This window comes from Osmia lignaria, chromosome 4 (assembly GCF_051020975.1).
Source record: "Osmia lignaria lignaria isolate PbOS001 chromosome 4, iyOsmLign1, whole genome shotgun sequence".
NCBI lineage: Eukaryota > Metazoa > Arthropoda > Insecta > Hymenoptera > Megachilidae > Osmia > Osmia lignaria.
In genome coordinates this window covers 3,305,471-3,326,118 of record NC_135035.1, presented here as the reverse complement: position 1 = coordinate 3,326,118, position 20,648 = coordinate 3,305,471, and positions in this window count along the sequence as shown.

Genomic DNA, 20,648 nt, shown 5'->3' with positions numbered 1-20,648 from the left:
TGATATTGTTATTAAATGTAGGTACATTGATCTGTGGGCAGGGATCAGTATATTACATTATATCCAATTTAGCTATAGCATGAATGATGTTGTTATTAATGTACATTGATCTGTGGGAAGGAATGAGTATATTTCATAATATCTAATGTAGATATGGTAATAATGATATTAAATGAACATTACATATGTAATGTAGATATAGTACTAATGATATTGTTATTAAAGGTACATTGATCTGTGGGAATGAATCTGTAAATGACATTATATCTACTGTAGGTATGGTAATAATGATATTGTTATTAAATGAACATTACATATCTAATGTAGATATAGTACTAATGATATTGTTATTAAATGTACATTGATCTGTGGGAATGAATCAGTATATTACATTATATCGAATGTAGATATAGTACTAATGATGTTGTCACTAAACATAGGTATCTTGATCTGTGGGAAGAAATCAGTACATTACCTTTGATGTAATGTAGATATAGTAATAATGATATCACTATTAAATGTACATTGATCTGTGGGAATGAATCAGTATATTACATTATATCGAATGTAGATATAGTACCAATGATATTGTTAATAAATGTACATTGATCTGTGGGAAGGAATCAGTATATTACATTATATCTAATGTAGATATGGTAATAATGATATTGTTATTAAATGAACATTACATATCTAATGTAGATATAGTACTAATGATGTTGGTATTAAATGTACACTGATCTGTGGGAATGAATCCGTATATTACATTATATCTATTGTAGATATAGTAATAATGATATTGTCATTAAGTGAACATTACATATCTAATGTGGATATAATACTAATGATATTGGTATTAAATGTACACTGATCTGTGGGAATGAATCAGTGTATAACATCATATCGAATGTAGATATAGTACTTATGATATTGTGATTAAATGTACTTTGATCTGTGGGAATGAATCTGAATATGACATTATATCTACTGTAGATATAGTAATAATGATATTGTGATTAGATGTACACTGATCTGTGGGAATGAATCAGTATATTACAATATATCTAATGTAGATATGGTAATAATGTTATTGTTATTAAACGTACATTGATCTTTGGGAGGGAATCAGTATATTACATAATATCTAATGTAGATATGGTAATAATGATATTGTTATAAAATGAACATTACATAACTAATGTAGATATAGTACTAATGATATTGGTAATAAATGTACATTGATCTGTGGGAAGGAATCTGTATATTACATAATATCTAATGTAGATCTGGTAATAATGATATTGTTATTAAATGAACATTACATATCTAATGTAGATATAGTACTAATGATATTGTTATTAAATGTACATTGATCTGTGGGAACGAATAAGTATATCACATTATATCGAATGTAGATATAGTACTAATGATATTGTTACTAAATGTACATTGATCTGTGGGAATGAATCAATATATTACATTATATCGAATGTAGATATAGTACCAATGATATTCTTATTAAATGTACACTGATCTGTGTGTAGTAATCAGTAGATTACCTTATATCTAATGTGGATATGGTAATAATGATATTGTTATTAAACGTACATTACATATCTAATGTAGACATACTACTAATGATATTGGTATTAAATGTACATTACATATCTAATGCAGATATAGTGCTAATGATATTGTTATTAAATGTACATTGATCTGTGGGAAGGAATGAGTATATTACATAATATCTAATGTAGATATGGTAATAATGATATTAAATGAACATTACATATGTAATGCAGATGTAGTACTAATGATATTGTGATTAAATGTACTTTGATCTGTGGGAATGAATCAGTATATTACATTATATGAAATTTAGATATAGTAATCATAATATTGTTATTAATTCTACATTACATATCTAATGTAGATATCTAATGTAGATATAGTACTAATGATATTGGTATTATATGTACATTGATCTGTGGGAACGAATAAGTAGATTACATTATATCGAATGTAGATATAGTACTAATGATATTGTGATTAAATGTACATTGATCTGTTTGAATGAATCTGTACATGACATTATATATATTGTACATATAGTAATAATGTTATTGTTATTAAATGTACATTGATCTGCGGGAATGAATCAGTATATTACGTTATATCGAATGTAGATATGTGTTAATGATATTGTTATTAAATTTACATTGATCTGTCGGTAGTAATCAGTATATTACATTATATCTAATGTTGATATGATAATAATAATATTGTTATTAATTGTACATTACATATCTAATGTAGATATAGTACTAATGATATTGGTATGAAATGTACATTGATCTGTGGGAAGGAATCAGTATATTACATTATATGTAATGTAGATATTGTACTAATGATATTGTTCTTACATGTACATTGATCTGTGCGAAGGAATCAGTATATTACGTTATAATCGTTGTGGATATAGTATGATTGATGTTGTTATTAAAATGTACATTTATCTGTGGGAAGGAATCAGTATATTACATTATATGTAATGTTTATATAGTCCTAATGATATTGTTATTAAATGTACATTGATCTGTGGGAAGTAATCACTATATTTCATTATAACCGATGTAGATATAGTAATAGAGATATTCCTATTATATGTACACTGATCTGTGGGAAGTAATCAGTATATTACATTATATCCAGTGTAGATAGGAGTATGAATGATGTTGTTATTAAATGTACATTGATCTGTGGGAATGAATCAGTATATTACATTATATCTAATGTAGATATGGTAATAATGATATTGTTATTAAATGTACATTGATCTGTGAGAAGGAATCAGTATATTACATTATATGTAATGTAGATATTGTACTAATGATATTGTTCTTACATGTACATTGATCTGTGCGAAGGAAGCAGTATATTACGTTATAACCGATGTAGATATAGTATGATTGATGTTGTTATTAAAATGTACATTTATCTGTGGGAAGGTGTCAGTATATTACATTATATCTAATGTAGATATAGTACTAATGATATTGTTATTAAATGTACATTACATATGTAATGTAGATATAGTACCAATGATATTGTTATTAAATGTACATTGATCTGTGGGAATGAATCAGTATATGACATTATATCTAATGTAGATATGGTAATAATGATATTGTTAATAATGTACATTGATCAGTGGGAATGAATCAGTATATCACATTATATCTAATGTAGATAAAGTACTAATGATATTGTTATTAAATGTACATTGATCTGTGGGAAGTAATAACTATATTTCATTATAACCGATGTAGATATAGTAATAGAGATATTCCTATTATATGTACACTGATCTGTGGGAAGTAATCAGTATATTACATTATATCCAGTGTAGATATAGTGTGTATGATGTTGTTATTAAATGTACATTGATCTGTGGGAATGAATCAGTATATTACATTATATCTAATGTAAATATGGTAATACGGATATTGTTATTAAATGTACATTACATATCGAATGTAGATATAGTACCAATGATATTGTTATTAAATGTTCATTGATCTGTCGGAAGGAATCAATATATTACATTATATCTAATGTAGTTATGGTAATAATGATATTGTTACTAAATGAACATTGCATATCTAATGTAGATATAGTACTTATGATATTGTGGTTAAATGTACTTTGATCTGTGGGAATGAATCTGAATATGACATTATATCTACTGTAGATATAGTAATAATGATATTGTGATTAAATGTACATTTATCTGTGGGAAGGAATCAGTATATTACATTATATGTAATGTTTATATATTCCTAATGATATTGTTATTAAATGTACATTGATCTGTGGGAAGTAATCACTATATTACATTATAACCGATGTAGATATAGTATGATTGATGTTGTTATTAAAATGTACATTTATCTGTGGGAAGGTATTAGTATATTACATTATATCTAATGTAGATAAAGTACTAATGATATTGTTATTAAATGTACATTGATCTGTGGGAAGTAATCACTATATTTCATTATAACCGATGTAGATATAGTAATAGAGATATTCCTATTATATGTACACTGATCTGTGGGAAGTAATCAGTATATTACATTATATCCAGTGTAGATATAGTGTGTATGATGTTGTTATTAAATGTACATTGATCTGTGGGAATGAATCAGTATATTACATTATATCTAATGTAAATATGGTAATACGGATATTGTTATTAAATGAACATTACATATCGAATGTAGATATAGTACCAATGATGTTGTTATTAAATGTTCATTGATCTGTCGGAAGGAATCAATATATTACATTATATCTAATGTAGTTATGGTAATAATGATATTGTTACTAAATGAACATTGCATATCTAATGTAGATATAGTACTTATGATATTGTGATTAAATGTACTTTGATCTGTGGGAATGAATCTGAATATGACATTATATCTACTGTAGATATAGTAATAATGATATTCTGTTTAAATGTACATTGATCTGTGGGAAGGAATCAGTATATTACATTATATCTAATGTAGATATGGTAATAATAATATTGTTATTAATTGTACATTACATATCTAATGTAGATATAGTACTAATGATATTGGTATTAAATGTACATTGATCTGTGGGAAGGAATCAGTATATCACATTATATCTAATGTAGATATAGTTATAATGATATTGTAATTAAATGTACATTGATCTGTGGGGATGAGTCAGTATATTACATTATATCGAATGTACATATACTACTAATGATATTGTTATTAAAATGTACATTTATCTGTGGGAAGGAATCAGTATATTACATTATATGTAATGTTTATATAGTCCTAATGATATTGTTATTAAATGTACATTGACCTGTGGGAAGTAATCACTATATTACATTATAACCGATGTAGATATAGTATGATTGATGTTGTTATTAAAATGTACATTTATCTGTGGGAAGGTATTAGTATATTACATTATATCTAATGTAGATAAAGTACTAATGATATTGTTATTAAATGTACATTGATCTGTGGGAAGTAATAACTATATTTCATTATAACCGATGTAGATATAGTAATACAGATATTCCTATTATATGTACACTGATCTGTGGGAAGTAATCAGTATATTACATTATACCCAGTGTAGATATAGTGTGTATGATGTTGTGATTAAATGTACATTGATCTGTGGGAATGAATCAGTATATTACATTATATCTAATGTAAATATGGTAATACGGATATTGTTATTAAATGTGCATTACATATCGAATGTAGATATAGTACCAATGATATTGTTATTAAATGTTCATTGATCTGTCGGAAGGAATCAATATATTACATCATATCTAATGTAGTTATGGTAATAATGATATTGTTACTAAATGAACATTGCATATCTAATGTAGATATAGTACTTATGATATTGTGATTAAATGTACTTTGATCTGTGGGAATGAATCTGAATATGACATTATATCTACTGTAGATATAGTAATAATGATATTGTGATTAAATGTACATTTATCTGTGGGAAGGAATCAGTATATTACATTATATGTAATGTTTATATAGTCCTAATGATATTGTTATTAAATGTACATTGATCTGTGGGAAGTAATCACTATATTACATTATAACCGATGTAGATATAGTATGATTGATGTTGTTATTAAAATGTACATTTATCTGTGGGAAGGTATTAGTATATTACATTATATCTAATGTAGATAAAGTACTAATGATATTGTTATTAAATGTACATTGATCTGTGGGAAGTAATCACTATATTTCATTATAACCGATGTAGATATAGTAATAGAGATATTCCTATTATATGTACACTGATCTGTGGGAAGTAATCAGTATATTACATTATATCCAGTGTAGATATAGTGTGTATGATGTTGTTATTAAATGTACATTGATCTGTGGGAATGAATCAGTATATTACATTATATCTAATGTAAATATGGTAATACGGATATTGTTATTAAATGTACATTACATATCGAATGTAGATATAGTACCAATGATATTGTTATTAAATGTTCATTGATCTGTCGGAAGGAATCAATATATTACATTATATCTAATGTAGTTATGGTAATAATGATATTGTTACTAAATGAACATTGCATATCTAATGTAGATATAGTACTTATGATATTGTGATTAAATGTACTTTGATCTGTGGGAATGAATCTGAATATGACATTATATCTACTGTAGATATAGTAATAATGATATTGTGATTAAATGTACATTGATCTGTGGGAAGGAATCAGTATATTACATTATATCTAATGTACATATGGTAATAATAATATTGTTATTAATTGTACATTACATATCTAATGTAGATATAGTACTAATGATATTGGTATTAAATGTACATTGATCTGTGGGAAGGAATCAGTATATTACATAATATCTAATGTAGATATGGTAATAATGATATTGTTATTAAATGTACATTGATCTGGGGGAATAAATCAGTATATTAAATAATATCGAATGTAGATGTAGTACTAATGACATTGTTATTAATTGTACACTGATCTGTGTGTAGTAATCAGTAGATTACCTTATATCTAATGTGGATATGGTAATAATGATATTGTTATTAAACGTACATTACATATCTAATGTAGATATACTACTAATGATATTGGTATTAAATGTACATTACATATCTAATGCAGATATAGTACTAATGATATTAGTATTATATGTACATTGATCTGTGGGAACGAATAAGTAGATTACATTATATCGAATGTAGATATAGTACTAATGATATTGTTACTAAATGTACATTGATCTGTTGGAATGAATCTGTACCGGACATTATATCTATTGTAGATATAGTAATAATGATATTGTTATTAAATCTACATTACATATTTAATGTAGGTATAGTACTAATGATATTGTTATTAAATGTACATTGATCTATGGGAATGAATCAGTATATTACATTATATCTAATGTAGATATGGTAATAATGATATTGTTATTAAATGTACATTGATCTGTGAGAAGGAATCAGTATATTACATTATATGTAATGTAGATATTGTACTAATGATATTGTTCTTACATGTACATTGATCTGTGCGAAGGAAGCAGTATATTACGTTATAACCGATGTAGATATAGTATGATTGATGTTGTTATTAAAATGTACATTTATCTGTGGGAAGGTGTCAGTATATTACATTATATCTAATGTAGATATAGTACTAATGATATTGTTATTAAATGTACATTACATATCTAATGTAGATATAGTACCAATGATATTGTTATTAAATGTGCATTGATCTGTGGGAATGAATCAGTATATCACATTATATGGAATGTACAAATGGTGCTAATGATATTGTTATTAAATATACATTGATCTGTGGGTAGCAATCAGTATATGACATTATATCTAATGTAGATATGGTAATAATGATATTGTTAATAATGTACATTGATCAGTGGGAATGAATCAGTATATCACATTATATCTAATGTAGATATAGTTATAATGATATTGTAATTAAATGTACATTGATCTGTGGGAATGAATCAGTATATTACATTATATATGATGTGGATATAGTACTAATGATATTGTTATTGAATATAGTTACATTGAACTGTGGGCAGGGATCAGTATATTACATTATATCTAATGTAGATATAGTACTAATGATATTGTTATTAAATGTAGGTACATTGATCTGTGGGCAGGGATCAGTATATTACATTATATCCAATTTAGCTATAGCATGAATGATGTTGTTGTTAATGTACATTGATCTGTGGGACGGAATCAGTATATTACATTATATATGATGTGGATATAGTACTAATGATATTATTATTAAATATAGGTACATTGAACTGTGGGCAGGGATCAGTATATTACTTTATATCTAATGTAGATGTAGTAATAATGATATTGTTATTAAATGTAGGTACCTTGATCTGTGGGAAGGGGTGAGTATATTACATTATATCCAATTTAGCTATAGCATGAATGATGTTATTAAATGTACAATGATTTGTAGGATGAAGTAAATACATTACATTATACCTAATGTAGATATAGCAATAACGATTTTGCTATTGTATGTACATTGACCTGTGGGAAGGGATCAGTATATTACATTACATCCAATGCAGATATAGTATGAATGATGTTGTTACTAAAGGTACATTGATCTGTGGGAAGGAATCCGTATATAGCATTATATCTAGTGTAGATATAGTAATAATGATATTGTTATTAAGTGTAGATACCTTGATCTGTGGGAAGGGATCAGTATATTACATTATATCCAATTTAGCTATAGCATGAATGATGGTGTTATTAAATCTACGTTGATCTGTGGGAAGGAATCGGTATATTACATTATATATGATGTGGATATAGTACTAATGATATTGTTATTAAGTATAGGTACATTGAACTGTGGGCAGGGATTAGTATGTAACATTATATCTCATGTAGATATAGTATTAATGATAATGTTATTAAATGTAGCTACCTTGATCTGTGGGAAAGGATCAGTATATTACATTATATCCAATTTAGCTATAGCATGAATGATGTTATTAAATGTACAATGATCTGTAGGATGTAGTTGATACATTACATTATACCTAATGTAGATATAGTAATAACGATAATGCTATTATATGTACATTGACCTGTGGGAAGGGATCAGTATATTACATTATATCCAACGTAGATATAGTATGAATGATGGTGTTATTAAATGTACATTGTTCTGTGGGAAGGAATCAGTATATTACATTATGTGTAATGTGGATATAGTACTAAGGATATTGTTATTAAATGTAGGTACATTGATCTGTGGGAAGGGATCAGTATATTACATTATATCCATTGTAGATATAGTATGAATGATGTTGTTGTTAAATGTACATTGATCTGTGGGAAGGAATCAGTATATTACATTATGTGTAATGTGGATATAGTACTAAGGATATTGTTATTAAATGTAGTTACATTGATCTGTGGGACGTAATCATTATATTACATTATACCTAATGTGGATATAGTATGAACGATGTTGTTATTAAATGTACATTGACCGGTGGGCAGGGATCAGTATATTACATTATATCTTATGTAGATATAGTAATAATGATATTGTTACTAAATTGTAGGCACCTTGGTCTGTGGGAAGGGATCAGTATATTACATTATACCTAGTGTTGATATAGTATGAAGGATGTTGTTATCCAATCTACACTGATCTGTGAGAAGGAATCAGTATACTACATTATATGTAATGTGGACGTAGTACTAATGATATTGTTATTAAATGTAGGTACATTGATCTATGGGGATCAATCAGTATATTACATTATATCTAATGTAGATATGGTGATAATAATATTGTTATTAACTGTACATTACGTATGTAATGTAGATATACTAATAATGATGTTGTTATTAAATGTACATTGATCAGTGGGAATGAATCAGTATATTACATTATGTCGAATGTAGATATAGTGCTAATGATATTGTTATGAAAGGTGCATTGATTTGTGGGAATCCATCAGTATATTACATTATATCGAATGTAGGTATGGTACTAATGATATGGTTATTATATATACATATCTGTGGGAATGAATCTGCATATTACGTTATATCGAATGTAGATATAGTGCTAATGATATTGTTATTAAAGGTGCATTGGTCTGTGGGAATGGATCACTATATTACATTATATCGAATGTAGATGTAGTGCTAATGATATTGTTATTAAAGGTATATTGATCTGTGGGAATGAATCAGTATATTACATTATGTGTAATGTGGATATAGTACTAAGGATATTGTTATTAAATGTAGGTACATTGATCTGTGGGACGTAATCGCTATATTACATTATACCTCGTGTAGATATAGTATGAATGATGGTGTTATTAAATGTACATTGTTCTGTGGGAATGAATCAGTATATTACATTATATCTAATGTAGATATGGTAATAACGATATTGTTATTAATTGTACATTACGTATGTAACGTAGATATACTACTAATGATATTGTTATTAAATGTACATTGATCAGTGGGAATGAATCTGTATATGAAATTATATCGAATGTAGATATAGTGCTAATGATATTGTTATGAAAGGTGCATTGATCTGTGGCAATCCATCAGTATATTACATTATATCGAATGTAGGTATGGTACTTATGATATGGTTATTATATGTACATATCTGTGGGAATGAATCAGTATATTACGTTATATCGAATGTAGATATAGTGCTAATGATATTGTTATTAATGGTGCATTGGTCTGTGGGAATGAATCAGTATATTACATTATATCGAATGTAGATATAGTGCTAATGATATTGTTATTAAAGGCACATTGATCTGCGGGAATGAATCAGTATATTACATTATATCGAATGTAGATATAGTGCTAATGATATTGTTATTAAAGATACATTGATCTGTGGGAATGAATCAGTATATTTCATTATATCGAATGTAGATATAGTACTACTGATATGGTTATTAAATATATTGATCTGTGGGAATCAATCAGTATATTACATTATATCGAATGTAGATTTAGTACTAATGATATTGTTATGAAATGTACATTGATCTTTGGGGATGAATCAGTATATTACATTATATCTAATGTAGATATGGTGATAATAATATTGTTATTAACTGTACATTACGTATGTAATATAGATATACTACTAATGATGTTGTTATTAAATGTTCATTGATCAGTGGGAATGAATCAGTATATTACATTATGTCGAATGTAGATATAGTGCTAATGATATTGTTATGAAAGGTGCATTGATTTGTGGGAATCCATCAGTATATTACATTATATCGAATGTAGGTATGGTACTAATGATATGGTTATTATATATACATATCTGTGGGAATGAATCTGCATATTACGTTATATCGAATGTAGATATAGTGCTAATGATATTGCTATTATAGGTGCATTGGTCTGTGGGAATGGATCACTATATTACATTATATCGAATGTAGATGTAGTGCTAATGATATTGTTATTAAAGGCACATCGATCTGTGGGTATGAATCACTATATTACAATATATCGAATGTAGATATAGTACTAATGATATTGTTATTAAAGGCACATTGATCTGCGGGAATGAATCAGTATATTACATTATATCGAATGTAGATATAGTGCTAATGATATTGTTATTAAAGATACATTGATCTGTGGGAATGAATCAGTATATTTCATTATATCGAATGTAGATATAGTACTACTGATATGGTTATTAAATATATTGATCTCTGGGAATGAATCAGTATATTACATTATATCGAATGTAGATTTAGTACTAATGATATTGTTATGAAATGTACATTGATCTTTGGGGATCAATCAGTATATTACATTATATCTAATGTAGATATGGTGACAATAATATTGTTATTAACTGTACATTACGTATGTAATGTAGATATACTACTAATGATGTTGTTATTAAATGTACATTGATCAGTGGGAATGAATCAGTATATTACATTATGTCGAATGTAGATATAGTGCTAATGATATTGTTATGAAAGGTGCATTGATTTGTGGGAATCCATCAGTATATTACATTATATCGAATGTAGGTATGGTACCAATGATATGGTTATTATATATACATATCTGTGGGAATGAATCTGCATATTACGTTATATCGAATGTAGATATAGTGCTAATGATATTGCTATTATAGGTGCATTGGTCTGTGGGAATGGATCACTATATTACATTATATCGAATGTAGATGTAGTGCTAATGATATTGTTATTAAAGGCACATCGATCTGTGGGTATGAATCACTATATTACAATATATCGAATGTAGATATAGTACTAATGATATGGTTATTAAAGGTATATTGATCTGTGGGAATGAATCAGTATATTGCATTATGTGTAATGTGGATATAGTACTAAGGATATTGTTATTAAATGTAGGTACATTGATCTGTGGGACGTAATCACTATATTACATTATACCTCGTGTAGATATAGTATGAATGATGGTGTTATTAAATGTACATTGTTCTGTGGGAAGGAATCAGTATATTACATTATGTGTAATGTGGATATAGTACTAAGGATATTGTTATTAAATGTAGGTACCTTGATCTGTGCGAAGGGATCAGTATATTACATTATATCTAATGTAGATATAGTACTAATGATATGGTTATTAAAGGTATATTGATCTGTGGGAATGAATCAGTATATTACATTATATCGGATGTAGATATAGTACTAATGATATTGCTACTAAATGTACATTGATCTGTGGGAAGGAATCAGTATATTGCGTTACAACCGATGTAGATATAGTAACTAATAATGATATTGCGATTATATGTACATTGATCCTTGGGAAGGAATCAGTACATTTCGTTATAACCGACGTTGATATAGTAATAATGATTTGTTTTTAAATGTATATTACATATCTGATGTTGATATAGTAATAACGATATTGCTATTATATGTACATTGATCTGTGGGAAGGAATCAGTATATTACATTATATATGATGTGGATATAGTACTAATGATATTGTTATTGAGTATAGTTACATTGAACTGTGGGCAGGGATCAGTATATTACATTATATCTAATGTAGATATAGTAATAATGATATCGATATTACATGTACATTGATCTGTGGGATGTAATCACTATATTACATTGTACCCAATATAGATATGTAATGAATGATGTTGTTACTAAACGTACACTGATCTGTGGCAAGGAATCAGTATATTACATTATATGCAATGTAATAGTACTAATGATGTAGTACTAATGATATTGTTGTTAAATATAGGTACATTGATCTGTGGGGAGGGTTCAGTATATTACATTATATCCAATGTAGATATAGTAATAATGATATCGCTACTAAATATACATTGATCTGTGGGCAGGGATTAGTATATTACATTATATCTAATGAAGATATAGTAATAATGATATTGTTACAAAATGTAGGCACCTTCATCTGTGGGAAGGGATCAGTATATTACATTTTATCTAATGTAGATATAGTAATAATGATATCGATATTAAATGTACGTTGATCTGCGGGAAGGAATCAGTATATTACATTATATGTAATGTTTATATAGTCCTAATGATATTGTTATTAAATGTACATTGATCTGTGGGAAGTAATCACTATATTACATTATAACCGATGTAGATATAGTATGATTGATGTTGTTATTAAAATGTACATTTATCTGTGGGAAGGTATTAGTATATTACATTATATCTAATGTAGATAAAGTACTAATGATATTGTTATTAAATGTACATTGATCTGTGGGAAGTAATCACTATATTTCATTATAACCGATGTAGATATAGTAATAGAGATATTCCTATTATATGTACACTGATCTGTGGGAAGTAATCAGTATATTACATTATATCCAGTGTAGATATAGTGTGTATGATGTTGTTATTAAATGTACATTGATCTGTGGGAATGAATCAGTATATTACATTATATCTAATGTAAATATGGTAATACGGATATTGTTATTAAATGAACATTACATATCGAATGTAGATATAGTACCAATGATGTTGTTATTAAATGTTCATTGATCTGTCGGAAGGAATCAATATATTACATTATATCTAATGTAGTTATGGTAATAATGATATTGTTACTAAATGAACATTGCATATCTAATGTAGATATAGTACTTATGATATTGTGATTAAATGTACGTTGATCTGTGGGAATGAATCTGAATATGACATTATATCTACTGTAGATATAGTAATAATGATATTGTGTTTAAATGTACATTGATCTGTGGGAAGGAATCAGTATATTACATTATATCTAATGTAGATATGGTAATAATAATATTGTTATTAATTGTACATTACATATCTAATGTAGATATAGTACTAATGATATTGGTATTAAATGTACATTGATCTGTGGGAAGGAATCAGTATATCACATTATATCTAATGTAGATATAGTTATAATGATATTGTAATTAAATGTACATTGATCTGTGGGGATGAGTCAGTATATTACATTATATCGAATGTACATATACTACTAATGATATTGTTATTAAAATGTACATTTATCTGTGGGAAGGAATCAGTATATTACATTATATGTAATGTTTATATAGTCCTAATGATATTGTTATTAAATGTACATTGACCTGTGGGAAGTAATCACTATATTACATTATAACCGATGTAGATATAGTATGATTGATGTTGTTATTAAAATGTACATTTATCTGTGGGAAGGTATTAGTATATTACATTATATCTAATGTAGATAAAGTACTAATGATATTGTTATTAAATGTACATTGATCTGTGGGAAGTAATAACTATATTTCATTATAACCGATGTAGATATAGTAATACAGATATTCCTATTATATGTACACTGATCTGTGGGAAGTAATCAGTATATTACATTATACCCAGTGTAGATATAGTGTGTATGATGTTGTGATTAAATGTACATTGATCTGTGGGAATGAATCAGTATATTACATTATATCTAATGTAAATATGGTAATACGGATATTGTTATTAAATGTGCATTACATATCGAATGTAGATATAGTACCAATGATATTGTTATTAAATGTTCATTGATCTGTCGGAAGGAATCAATATATTACATTATATCTAATGTAGTTATGGTAATAATGATATTGTTACTAAATGAACATTGCATATCTAATGTAGATATAGTACTTATGATATTGTGATTAAATGTACTTTGATCTGTGGGAATGAATCTGAATATGACATTATATCTACTGTAGATATAGTAATAATGATATTGTGATTAAATGTACATTTATCTGTGGGAAGGAATCAGTATATTACATTATATGTAATGTTTATATAGTCCTAATGATATTGTTATTAAATGTACATTGATCTGTGGGAAGTAATCACTATATTACATTATAACCGATGTAGATATAGTATGATTGATGTTGTTATTAAAATGTACATTTATCTGTGGGAAGGTATTAGTATATTACATTATATCTAATGTAGATAAAGTACTAATGATATTGTTATTAAATGTACATTGATCTGTGGGAAGTAATCACTATATTTCATTATAACCGATGTAGATATAGTAATAGAGATATTCCTATTATATGTACACTGATCTGTGGGAAGTAATCAGTATATTACATTATATCCAGTGTAGATATAGTGTGTATGATGTTGTTATTAAATGTACATTGATCTGTGGGAATGAATCAGTATATTACATTATATCTAATGTAAATATGGTAATACGGATATTGTTATTAAATGTACATTACATATCGAATGTAGATATAGTACCAATGATATTGTTATTAAATGTTCATTGATCTGTCGGAAGGAATCAATATATTACATTATATCTAATGTAGTTATGGTAATAATGATATTGTTACTAAATGAACATTGCATATCTAATGTAGATATAGTACTTATGATATTGTGATTAAATGTACTTTGATCTGTGGGAATGAATCTGAATATGACATTATATCTACTGTAGATATAGTAATAATGATATTGTGATTAAATGTACATTGATCTGTGGGAAGGAATCAGTATATTACATTATATCTAATGTAGATATGGTAATAATAATATTGTTATTAATTGTACATTACATATCTAATGTAGATATAGTACTAATGATATTGGTATTAAATGTACATTGATCTGTGGGAAGGAATCAGTATATTACATAATATCTAATGTAGATATGGTAATAATGATATTGTTATTAAATGTACATTGATCTGTGGGAATAAATCAGTATATTAAATAATATCGAATGTAGATGTAGTACTAATGACATTGTTATTAATTGTACACTGATCTGTGTGTAGTAATCAGTAGATTACCTTATATCTAATGTGGATATGGTAATAATGATATTGTTATTAAACGTACATTACATATCTAATGTAGATATACTACTAATGATATTGGTATTAAATGTACATTACATATCTAATGCAGATATAGTACTAATGATATTAGTATTATATGTACATTGATCTGTGGGAACGAATAAGTAGATTACATTATATCGAATGTAGATATAGTACTAATGATATTGTTACTAAATGTACATTGATCTGTTGGAATGAATCTGTACCGGACATTATATCTATTGTAGATATAGTAATAATGATATTGTTATTAAATCTACATTACATATTTAATGTAGGTATAGTACTAATGATATTGTTATTAAATGTACATTGATCTATGGGAATGAATCAGTATATTACATTATATCTAATGTAGATATGGTAATAATGATATTGTTATTAAATGTACATTGATCTGTGAGAAGGAATCAGTATATTACATTATATGTAATGTAGATATTGTACTAATGATATTGTTCTTACATGTACATTGATCTGTGCGAAGGAAGCAGTATATTACGTTATAACCGATGTAGATATAGTATGATTGATGTTGTTATTAAAATGTACATTTATCTGTGGGAAGGTGTCAGTATATTACATTATATCTAATGTAGATATAGTACTAATGATATTGTTATTAAATGTACATTACATATCTAATGTAGATATAGTACCAATGATATTGTTATTAAATGTGCATTGATCTGTGGGAATGAATCAGTATATCACATTATATGGAATGTACAAATGGTGCTAATGATATTGTTATTAAATATACATTGATCTGTGGGTAGCAATCAGTATATGACATTATATCTAATGTAGATATGGTAATAATGATATTGTTAATAATGTACATTGATCAGTGGGAATGAATCAGTATATCACATTATATCTAATGTAGATATAGTTATAATGATATTGTAATTAAATGTACATTGATCTGTGGGAATGAATCAGTATATTACATTATATATGATGTGGATATAGTACTAATGATATTGTTATTGAATATAGTTACATTGAACTGTGGGCAGGGATCAGTATATTACATTATATCTAATGTAGATATAGTACTAATGATATTGTTATTAAATGTAGGTACATTGATCTGTGGGCAGGGATCAGTATATTACATTATATCCAATTTAGCTATAGCATGAATGATGTTGTTGTTAATGTACATTGATCTGTGGGACGGAATCAGTATATTACATTATATATGATGTGGATATAGTACTAATGATATTATTATTAAATATAGGTACATTGAACTGTGGGCAGGGATCAGTATATTACTTTATATCTAATGTAGATGTAGTAATAATGATATTGTTATTAAATGTAGGTACCTTGATCTGTGGGAAGGGGTGAGTATATTACATTATATCCAATTTAGCTATAGCATGAATGATGTTATTAAATGTACAATGATTTGTAGGATGAAGTAAATACATTACATTATACCTAATGTAGATATAGCAATAACGATTTTGCTATTGTATGTACATTGACCTGTGGGAAGGGATCAGTATATTACATTACATCCAATGCAGATATAGTATGAATGATGTTGTTATTAAAGGTACATTGATCTGTGGGAAGGAATCCGTATATAGCATTATATCTAGTGTAGATATAGTAATAATGATATTGTTATTAAGTGTAGATACCTTGATCTGTGGGAAGGGATCAGTATATTACATTATATCCAATTTAGCTATAGCATGAATGATGGTGTTATTAAATCTACGTTGATCTGTGGGAAGGAATCGGTATATTACATTATATATGATGTGGATATAGTACTAATGATATTGTTATTAAGTATAGGTACATTGAACTGTGGGCAGGGATTAGTATGTAACATTATATCTCATGTAGATATAGTATTAATGATAATGTTATTAAATGTAGCTACCTTGATCTGTGGGAAAGGATCAGTATATTACATTATATCCAATTTAGCTATAGCATGAATGATGTTATTAAATGTACAATGATCTGTAGGATGTAGTTGATACATTACATTATACCTAATGTAGATATAGTAATAACGATAATGCTATTATATGTACATTGACCTGTGGGAAGGGATCAGTATATTACATTATATCCAACGTAGATATAGTATGAATGATGGTGTTATTAAATGTACATTGTTCTGTGGGAAGGAATCAGTATATTACATTATGTGTAATGTGGATATAGTACTAAGGATATTGTTATTAAATGTAGGTACATTGATCTGTGGGAAGGGATCAGTATATTACATTATATCCATTGTAGATATAGTATGAATGATGTTGTTGTTAAATGTACATTGATCTGTGGGAAGGAATCAGTATATTACATTATGTGTAATGTGGATATAGTACTAAGGATATTGTTATTAAATGTAGTTACATTGATCTGTGGGACGTAATCACTATATTACATTATACCTAATGTGGATATAGTATGAACGATGTTGTTATTAAATGTACATTGACCGGTGGGCAGGGATCAGTATATTACATTATATCTTATGTAGATATAGTAATAATGATATTGTTACTAAATTGTAGGCACCTTGGTCTGTGGGAAGGGATCAGTATATTACATTATACCTAGTGTTGATATAGTATGAAGGATGTTGTTATCCAATCTACACTGATCTGTGAGAAGGAATCAGTATACTACATTATATGTAATGTGGACGTAGTACTAATGATATTGTTATTAAATGTAGGTACATTGATCTATGGGGATCAATCAGTATATTACATTATATCTAATGTAGATATGGTGATAATAATATTGTTATTAACTGTACATTACGTATGTAATGTAGATATACTAATAATGATGTTGTTATTAAATGTACATTGATCAGTGGGAATGAATCAGTATATTACATTATGTCGAATGTAGATATAGTGCTAATGATATTGTTATGAAAGGTGCATTGATTTGTGGGAATCCATCAGTATATTACATTATATCGAATGTAGGTATGGTACTAATGATATGGTTATTATATATACATATCTGTGGGAATGAATCTGCATATTACGTTATATCGAATGTAGATATAGTGCTAATGATATTGTTATTAAAGGTGCATTGGTCTGTGGGAATGGATCACTATATTACATTATATCGAATGTAGATATAGTGCTAATGATATTGTTATTAAAGATACATTGATCTGTGGGAATGAATCAGTATATTTCATTATATCGAATGTAGATATAGTACTACTGATATGGTTATTAAATATATTGATCTCTGGGAATGAATCAGTATATTACATTATATCGAATGTAGATTTAGTACTAATGATATTGTTATGAAATGTACATTGATCTTTGGGGATCAATCAGTATATTACATTATATCTAATGTAGATATGGTGACAATAATATTGTTATTAACTGTACATTACGTATGTAATGTAGATATACTACTAATGATGTTGTTATTAAATGTACATTGATCAGTGGGAATGAATCAGTATATTACATTATGTCGAATGTAGATATAGTGCTAATGATATTGTTATGAAAGGTGCATTGATTTGTGGGAATCCATCAGTATATTACATTATATCGAATGTAGGTATGGTACCAATGATATGGTTATTATATATACATATCTGTGGGAATGAATCTGCATATTACGTTATATCGAATGTAGATATAGTGCTAATGATATTGCTATTATAGGTGCATTGGTCTGTGGGAATGGATCACTATATTACATTATATCGAATGTAGATGTAGTGCTAATGATATTGTTATTAAAGGCACATCGATCTGTGGGTATGAATCACTATATTACAATATATCGAATGTAGATATAGTACTAATGATATGGTTATTAAAGGTATATTGATCTGTGGGAATGAATCAGTATATTGCATTATGTGTAATGTGGATATAGTACTAAGGATATTGTTATTAAATGTAGGTACATTGATCTGTGGGACGTAATCACTATATTACATTATACCTCGTGTAGATATAGTATGAATGATGGTGTTATTAAATGTACATTGTTCTGTGGGAAGGAATCAGTATATTACATTATGTGTAATGTGGATATAGTACTAAGGATATTGTTATTAAATGTAGGTACCTTGATCTGTGCGAAGGGATCAGTATATTACATTATATCTAATGTAGATATAGTACTAATGATATGGTTATTAAAGGTATATTGATCTGTGGGAATGAATCAGTATATTACATTATATCGGATGTAGATATAGTACTAATGATATTGCTACTAAATGTACATTGATCTGTGGGAAGGAATCAGTATATTGCGTTACAACCGATGTAGATATAGTAACTAATAATGATATTGCGATTATATGTACATTGATCCTTGGGAAGGAATCAGTACATTTCGTTATAACCGACGTTGATATAGTAATAATGATTTGTTTTTAAATGTATATTACATATCTGATGTTGATATAGTAATAACGATATTGCTATTATATGTACATTGATCTGTGGGAAGGAATCAGTATATTACATTATATATGATGTGGATATAGTACTAATGATATTGTTATTGAGTA